Consider the following 9,913-nt stretch of genomic DNA (forward strand, 5'->3'; position numbering starts at 1 on the left):
GGACTGATTGAAGCTGAATTTAGTGTCATAATGTATGTAAAGAAAACCAAAATGCCTGTCAGAAGGAGGGCATGTTTTATCACCCAGGGATGTACCAAGGAAAATTAGGGAGACACGCATCGACTGTGTCTTTCCAACCCCTGAGAGGGAGGAGAATATCCTCTTAGCCAGTGGCTGTTTAGTTCAGTATGCTGGTCGTATTGGCAAAGCTCCTGGCAAGATCACATCTAATACGGAGAGGGATCCAAATAGTTGTAGCTAGAGCATTTTGGGTCCTATTGGTATAACCACCCCTACTGTCAGCTGCAGACATCTGCTGTCATGACCTGATCCCATTTGCTTTTGATTCATTTGATAGGTGTACCTTCTTTCTGATTATAACTTTCCTTCCCATATAATTTTGCTTATGATAAGGAGATGAGCTCATTGTGCTTGTATAGAGAATTCTGGTTTTCGTGACACATATTTCTTGAGACACAATAATAAATTTGATAACTTTGTGACTTGGGTCAAAGCAAATGGATCTGTCTTCATTACTGACAAAAAACTTTCTGAGGCTGTGAAACTGAGAATCAGACTCTGGATTGTGATCCAGCAAATTCACAAAGGGACTGCCATCTTGTGAGGCTGCCGGGGCTACTGCCCAGAAGTTTTGCCAGATGGAGGCAGGGGGCGTGATTGCTCTGAGCACATTCTCTGAAAGTGGAACACACAGGGCCCACGCGTTTGGACATTTATGCAGTTTGTTCACTGCACAAGGGTATCTGCTGAGGGCTGGGTGGGGCTGCAGTCCAGCCCCCGTTTAGTTCTCAAGATTGTACTTTCCAAGCAGGTCCACCTGGAAGAAGCGCTCATTTTTCAGATTTGCAGAAAGGCATGATTTGGTCCTGAATTAGAGCCTTTGCAGTGGTTATAATACTCATGAAAAGTGTTTTAGGGCAAGTCGGTTTATATATGTATTTAAAACATCACTGGTCATATCCTGAGACTCTGAGCAAGGGTCTTCGAATATGTGGATGATTCATTATTATCAGGAAAATTTCTCAGTATGTAAATATGCTATATATATATTTAAAATATATATAAATATATTTTATACCTAAATTAAATTTTTAATGTACTGTGTTCATCATTAAATATATACAATAGTAAAAAGGAGTAAATAAATATAAATGTAAACAGAGTATTTTGTGTACATCACTCTGGACATCACCAATGTAAGGAAGATGATCAAAGTGGGCCCTTTCTTGCCCTAATACTGCCTATACACCTGAGAAAAAATTGTGGGGACACCCCCTCCTGCCCAGAGATTTATCTTTCCTACTCATATCACCCTGAGTTCAGAAAGCCTTCTAGTTGTCTATCTCAAATTCTAGTCACATAAGCTTAACATTTTCAAAGACACTAGAAAGTCTTCACAATAATGAATTCTGCCAATTAGTATTTAGGTAAGATTTCAGTCCTGACCATCTTTAAGTAGAGAATGAAGTTAATTAAACATCAAAAAATTTCAAGGGCTTCCCTGGTGGCGCAGTGGTTGAGAGTGCGCCTGCCGATGCAGGGGACGCGGGTTCGTGCCCCGGTCCGGGAGGATCCCACATGCCGCGGAGCGTCTGGGCCCGTGAGCCATGGCCACTGAGCCTGCGCGTCCGGAGCCTGTGCTCCGCAACGGGAGAGGCCACAACAGTGAGAGGCCCACGTACCGCAAAAAAAAAAAAAAAAATTCAAAAGCTTAGTTTAATAAATACAACAAATACAAGAATTTTATTTCTAATATTTTGATTTTATGTTTCTGAAAGGTATACTCAAAGCATACAGCAAAGATAAAGATTAGCAGGTTACTGAAAATGTCTCTGTTACTACCAATAAGAGCTGCGATCGTACATTTTATCTTTTAACTGGTTTTGAAAAGGAGCCCGGTTGACTGAGTCTATTGCGGAAACTGGTTATTGAGATAAACATTTCCCGCTGCCATGACAGATTTCCAGAAGTTTCGCTTCATTATAATTGATTACCATATCTGGCTGTCAGTTTAGGGTATTTGGTGATAAAAACTACAGTACCTTTCTTGTCTATGTCTATATTTTTTTTAGCACTGGCACCAGACTCTGTCTGCCCGAGCGATTCCATGGAGAGGATTAATTAGCCTGGTTATGACTCCAGAAGGTCTGTTCAAAGAGACAGAGCCCTGTATAAATAGAGTTAACCCCTCAGAAGTTACTGGAACTTCCACACTCACTTTGCATCTTACTGGAATGGTGTTCTTCAGAGGCCAAGGGAGTGTTTTTTATATCTGCAGGAACTTCTAACAGGAAAATACTTCTTGTTTCTACTTGGAGAATATGATTCCTTGAATTAGTGTGATAAGGAAAGTGAAGTAAAGGGTAAGAAAGAGTATTTTTCTGTAGACTCTTGTTATCTATTGAAGAAAGTTCTAGCCTTTGACTTCTTAATATTTACTGATATTTGACATGCGCTGGTGAGCTTTGCTTGGCAATTATTTTGGTTACTCTCTTTCTCTCAATGCTCAGCACCACTTTTATGTCTACTTCTTAAGCCTCCTCAAAAATACCAAGTATCTGGTGGGAATAGACACGTAGAAATGCTAATCTAGAGCCAATTACACATTATAGACTCACAAAGGAAGAATGCTTATTGAATTAACATAGAGCAACAATATGATCCTGACAACCACGTGTGAGTGTTGCTGGTAGGGACTTGTGTAAAGAATTGCTTTTCATGTTTGCCATTGAGATGCTGACTGATTATTCATACATACATATTCATATATTTATGGGTGTGTTTGCCAAGTGCTTATCCATATAGTATTTCATTTTGATCCTTACAGTTCTATGAATTAGGAAGGTAGATATTATTATCCTCATTTTGTTTATGAAGAATCTGAGTCTCCAAAGGGTTAAGTGCCTTACTTAATGATGATGATGATGATAAATGGACAAAAATCTTTCCACTGATCTCTAGATGTGTCTCTTTCACGGCTTATGTGACATATATTCTTGGATTTCTCTTATGCAATTTAATTTGTCCAAAATGAATTCTTGATTCTCTATCCCAAAGCTTTTCCTTCCCACTTGCCAATCTTCACAACTAAACAGCGACACTATCTTTCTGTTACGCATATTAGAAACCCAAGCATCACTGTTGACTTTTCTTTCTTTTTTAGCAATCCCCCACGTCCAAACCATAATCAATATATCAGACATTTGTCAGCACTTCCGAAACACGTCTCCTCTCCACTTCTGTCCATTGCCGCAGCCAGTACCCTAACTGGGCTACCTATCTCCTGCTAGGCTACAGCATCATCTCCTACAGGAGTCCTGTATTTCACTCTTACCCCCAGTCAGTTCTCCATGCAGCACCTGGTATGATCCAATATGCAAAGTAGATAATGTTCCGCTCCTGTTTCAAAACTTGCAATGTCGTCCCATTGTTCCTGGAGTGTGAAATCTGTGTCTTTATCCTGATTTACATAATCTCATTCTGTCCAGCCTCACTTTGTGCTCCTGTATCCCTTGCTCATTATACTTTATCTAGTCTAATTTTTCTTAAAGTTTCTTAAACATGTTAAGTTCATGCCCACTTCAGAACCTTCACACAGTCTATGCTTTCTCTCTGGAAAGTTCTTACATGATTGGCTCCTTACTATCTTTAGGTCCAAGCTTCAATATTGTCTTTTTATAGAGGCCTTCCATAAAAACCTCATCTAAAATAGCTCTTTTCCATTATTTTATATTTCCTCAACTTTTGTTCCCTTCATAGTGTTTATCCCAATTCACATTTTTTTGGAACTTATTTGTGTTATCTTCCTTTTCAGATAATGTTCTCCACCGGGGCAATGGCTCTGTCTTTTTAGTTTACCACTCTATCCTGGGTTCTTACCACACTGTCTGGCACATAGTAGGTACTCAATAGATATTTCTTCAATAAATGAACCACTTAGTTCAAATTCCTCTTATTAACAATGGGAAATTAAGGTAGTTTGAGGTGAAGTGTTTTGCCCAGTGCAACATGAGGACTTAGTGACTGGATCCATCCCTTTCCAGTACTCAATAGATATTTCTTCAATAAATGAACCACTTAGTTCAAATTCCTCTTATTAACAATGGGAAATTAAGGTAGTTTGAGGTGAAGTGTTTTGCCCAGTGCAACATGAGGACTTAGTGACTGGATCCATCCCTTTCCATACTTGGTGTTGAATTCAGTTGGACAATGATGTAAAGGTATTGGAAATCATTTCCTGAGCATCTCATTCAGGGATTGGGTGAGCCTAGTTCCATTTTAAACTAAAAATTCAATTTAGGTTAGTCAAATGTTATGACTCTTCAGTTGGAAGTTATTTATTTATTTGTTTATTTATTGTTTCCAACATTGAAATTGTATTTATAGGGAGAAAAACTAGGCATTTTGTTAAGAAAGCAGGCCAACAGCATTTTGTTGATTATATGTAGAATTAAAACCATTTTTAGAAATTAATCATTAGAAACATTGTCCTTAAGCATAAGACTTATAACAATAAGTATAAATTATCATGCATCTATTTTTTGTCACTTTAGGAGCTTAACATCTACAATTTCCCATAATTTTTGCAAAACTTTATGAAATCACTGTTATCCCTTTCACTTAGATAAAAAACAAAAGCGGTTTTTACAACTGGCAGTTAGATCTTTTAGTTTATTCCTGAATATCGGGACTCTGGCTTATCTACAATCATGCATTCTTGATGACTTGACTAATAAGAATAATATAAATCAAGAAGGAACTTTACTACTAAAGGTCACAGTTTTTTTTTAAAGGATCATTCTTTAGGATCAATCTGTAAAAGAATAATTCTTGGAAAATGACTTGACAGTCAGCACTGCCTTTTCTTTTTCATTTTCCCATCTGGATCCTCCTCCATTATAGCCTGCAGAAATTCCTGCAGGGGTCCTTCCAGCAGGAACAGAGATTATTCTCAAGGGGTATCCTATGATGGGGTGAAACCCCTGTAGCTAACCTGGACTAGATGTGGGGATATGGGAAGACACTGCGGCAATGCTTGTTGTGGTCCAGTCTTACATTTATATTTCTCACCTGCACAGCACCTTACACGTGGGTGGTGTTTGTTCCATGTTGTAGATGCTGTTGGTCCCATCCCAGACTCTCTTTCCAGGGCCAGTGTGCCTATCTGTCACTACTGTGAGGGTGGGCTTCTCAAAGCTCGGAGCTGTACCTTTTCTTGGCCTAGGAAGCTACTTCATCTAGAAATGCTTGGGAGGTCGACTCCCTGCCACCCCCTTCCCCAACTGAGGGCAGCCCACAGTCAATGACTGCCAGATATGAGGGTGAAAAAGCCTGGGCTTCTTCTCAAGGGGAGACATCTCTGTGGTACTATTCATGCTCCGAAGTTCCCCGACCAAGGGTAGACTTCAGCTGAACCTGCATCTCAGCTTCTCCTGGCCCGTTCTTCAGTCCCTCCCTTACAGATTTTACCTGCGAGCATGCCCTCTATATATCACTTGCACAATGATCCCTGTCTTGAGTGTGGAGGCCCTCTTCAGAAGAGGCAATCCTTGTAGGGGCCTGACAGCTGAGGACTGTGTGCCTGCAACACTCCCTGTAATGGCAACCGGGTCCTTCATTTCTAGAGAAGTATCTCACTGGTGCAGGTACACGTACAGTCACTTCTGCAGTCACTTAGGAAATCCTGGGACAGACAGACACCCAGTCTGCTGCTCTAAGATTTACTGTATGTGGCCTGAAGCCTCTCAGGACACACTTTACCCAAACGCCTGTTTCCAAGAATGTAATTGCAAAAATCATGCAGGTGGAATAGAGGCTGGCTCTTACTATTTCCAAGTTATCATGGTTGGTTGGGGCTGGATATGAGCATAGGCTTATTTCTCTGCTGCCTTCTAGCTGCTGGTCCAAGAAGAAAATAGAGTTGTTTGAAATCCTGTGAGGTCTATTAGGAGGATGGTGTTTTTGTAACATAAGATTATGAATTCTATTCCTAGTATCATATGATTTAAATTTAGCAGGGAGCTGGACTGGCTGTGTGTCTTGACCACATATCTATTAAAAGAAAGCCCTGGGCTACATAAGAAAGGCTCATCACAGCTTCTCGTGTTTTGGAAACCTTGAAAGAAGGAAGAATATTTGGGAAGTGAGAAACTTAATAGAAATTCGAGTAGACAAGGGACAACTAGACTCAGGAAATTTTCAATAAAGTGAACAATGTCAACTGATTTGATCAAACATAAAACTTACAACACTTTGTATTTTTATTTCCATTTTTTAAAACATGCACTTTTCCTTATAAACCTTGTGTTTTTTTTTTCCTGATGAAAGTATGTTGAGTTAGTACCTCTTTCTGTAAAATGGAAATGATAGATGAATCAGCCATGACATTTTAAAATATGGGTTATAAAGCCGTTTACAAATTAGTACTCACACAGAGTGCTTGGATAAATGGTACATGTTTTGAGTAGCCCATCGTATTCAGCAGGATTTAATCTAACCTCCAGACTTCTTTAATGCTCTAATTAAATGTCTGATAGACCAGCACAGATATGAAATGGGCCAGTATGTTGTCAAAAACCCAAAAGGGGGTGTCTGTTCAATGTAACTGGGTAGTCCATTTAGCATAAGGGATTTCACAATCTTCTCAGTGATCTTTTTAAGAGAAATAAAGCCTCTTCACTTTAATTTAGACAGGACCTTAGAGGTGCTGTTAGATAGTAAGTGACTCTGACAGAACTTTAATCTTATCAAGGCTTATGGTCCTGCTACTGAAACATGAGAAGAAGACCTCAACCACAGGAATGGAGTTTCAAAAGGGACTTGGAAAATTCTGGGCTTCAGGGTGCCCGGGAGAGAGGTAGACCCTGCTCCTGGTTGGTGATCTTGCAGCAAAACACTAAATATGGGGTTATTTCTTTCTTATTTTCTTTTTTCTTCAGCTGGAAAATGCAGTGGAGAAAAGATGGTTTTGCCCCTTTGCATATCCATATTGAATTGAAGAACCAAATAAAATACTGAAGACCTAATAAGATTTAGCTTTCCAGCAATATAAATAATTTAATCAGATTAATGACATTGTTCTACCTGAGGGGTTCCATAATTAGTGGATTATTGAAGCCACATGAAAGTTATCTGCCACTAGCACCTGGAGGAATTCCTGTTGTCTTAGACTGTGGAATCGAGCGATATGAATATTCCTGTCAGGCAAACTGTAAAGATAATAAGCCCCTGGCATTTTGTAAGCTTTATAAATCCACAGATTTCACATTAAATATTTAAGGCACGGGAGGTGTTATTTGTTAGGATGTAGATAAAGGGAGTTCAACTGCGTTTATTTCTCTTTTTGGGAAGTCTCTTGCTTTGTTGAAGGTACTTTCAGGCCTTTATCATTGTGTTCCCCCCCTTATGTTCGTATATTGTTTCAGTTCCTCTGGAGGTATTCTTTGGGTGTTGTATGAGAAACATTCAAAATATTTTTACAGAAAGTTGGTTTGTCCTTTCCATATAAAAAACAAATTCATACCAGGGGTGCAGACAGAGATGAATCAAGCACTATCTCAATATATGGTAAAGGCTAGAATTCTGTGGAAAGACCATCTCATTACTCTGTCCCTAAAATATTTGAAAACCAAGTTTTTTCAGCTTTATGTGTTCTACTCCTCTCGTTTATGTGTTATTTAGCGATGGGAAAACAGACTGGCCTTTAAATGCAGACCTATTATTTCACTTTTTAAATTTTTGTAAGACTTTTCGTATAAACCAAATTCATAAATGAGAAATTAGAAATACTGTGTGAGACCATGTTTAAATAGTTGGTGTAGAAAACACTGTCATGTGGTTGCCAGCTGTGGGGGTGGGGTGGGGGGGTGGGAAGAAATGTGTGAAGGGGGTCAAAGGTACAAACTTCCAGTTATAGAATAAATGTCATGGGGATGTAATGTACAGCATGGTGACTGTAATTAATAATACTATATTACATGTTTGAAAGTTGCTAAAAAAGTATTGATAGATCTTAAAAGTTCTCATCACAAGAAAAAAAAATTTTTGTAATGATATATGGTGACGAATGGTAACTAGACTTATTGTGGTGATCATTTTGCAATGTACACAAATATCAAATCATTATACACCTGAAACTAAAATAATGTTATAAGTCAGTTATGCCTCAGAAAACCCCCTGCTGTCACCATAGTTTATAAAGAGGTGACAGCTGATTTAGTTGAAGTTGGACATGCTGCTGAAGTGGTGTGTTTTCAGATTAGAGCACATTAAGTGAAGATGCTGTTTTCTGAGTTGGGTTCCATTCACTTCAGATAATAGATCAATCGGGTTACGTCACACTCACATGGGTAAGATGAGGAGAGATCAATGAAGGGACTCTTTGTAGACACACAGGCAGGGTTAAGGGAGCCAGCAAGCAATGGTGACACACCCCAGGGCAGCAAGACTGGAGAGCCCTTCCACATGCAGGCCAGAAGGGGAAAAGGGAGGACGTGGTTCCCAGTCTCCTACAGCTGTAGAAGAGCGGCGCCCAACTAGCATTAACGTGAATTATCACTATAAGCAGTGGACCCAAGCTACTGCCAACCCAAGGCCTGGCAGGGAAGTAGCTGGTGGAATAAATACCCCCAAACCTCTTTCCTCTCACCCTCTATGCTGTAACCTCTCATCCAGTGAACCTAACTGGAAGCTAGGGGACAGAAGATCATGGTGTTGCTCTCCATGGAAGTCAGGTTCCTAGGCCAAAAAGCAGGGCGGGGGTGAATGGAGAATGGATCCGAGTGGCAAATGGGAATATCCGGAATGGTCGTATTTAAAAAGATTTGGCCAAGTTCTTCTGATATGAGGCTTTATGTAGACAGTGAAAGCATTATAAGGAGAATGACAGAATTTAAATAATAACATATGCTGTATGAATTGAATGCATTTTTAACTTAAGTGGGAATATATGTAGTATTGCATATACCACAAGACATCGCTCCTGTTTCCCTAGAGAATTTATAAGATTATTAGCCAGTTAGTGGTAAGGGAATGTCTCCATCATAATCACCCTCAGATTCCTATTTCCTTTTCTCCTACATTATCTACTGATCTGATGTGATGTGTGGGACTTATTCCATGACAGCCTCTGTTGGAGTGAACATGACTTTTGTATCAGGGGTTTTGTATTACTTAACAAACATTCTCTGTCCCTGTTTCTGTAATTGTTCAAAGTTCATAGATCAGATACAGAGTTTTGCTAATATTTCTATAGCTCTGGCTATCTTTAGCCCTGTTTTTAATGTTTTACTGTACAGATCAGTGTAATGCTAATATTCAGTTAAATTTGCTAATATTTGGTGAAATTTACTTTTCAACCTAAGCTTTGAAATTTTTAGTTAATTAAAGGTATCCCCTCATGGTCTCTATTTTCTGCAGTGGCAATAGAAGAGATTTTATATACATCCCAGCTTTTTTGAAAAGGAAGTTGTTAAAAAATTCTCCTAGGCCAAGTACTACCTTAAAATTTTCCCTGCTTTGCTAGAGCAATGGACTCTATACTTCCAAATATACAAGTCCTGATAGTCTTCTTTATACTCCTTATATACTAGTCATGATATTGTCCTAGGTTGTGGCATCTTTTAGTTTACCCTTTGTCTATTTCTTGCCCTCTTTCATATAGGTTTAGCACTGAAACAGACTTTGTTTTTGAAAGAGAAAAACGAAGATACTTGTTCACATAGTAGTAAAGGATTGCATTTAATTTATACTGTCATCCCTAGGTTTCCTTGTATGGGGAAGTATGAATATATAAAGCTGAGGGTAAACACTTGGGCTGTAGTTTCTTCTGTAAAATTAAATTCATACCTTTGACATAATTTGCAAATTATTCCATGGAGTTAGCCAACACTGG

This window comes from Physeter macrocephalus, chromosome 9 (genome assembly GCF_002837175.3).
Source record: "Physeter macrocephalus isolate SW-GA chromosome 9, ASM283717v5, whole genome shotgun sequence".
In the NCBI taxonomy this organism is placed as follows: domain Eukaryota; kingdom Metazoa; phylum Chordata; class Mammalia; order Artiodactyla; family Physeteridae; genus Physeter; species Physeter macrocephalus.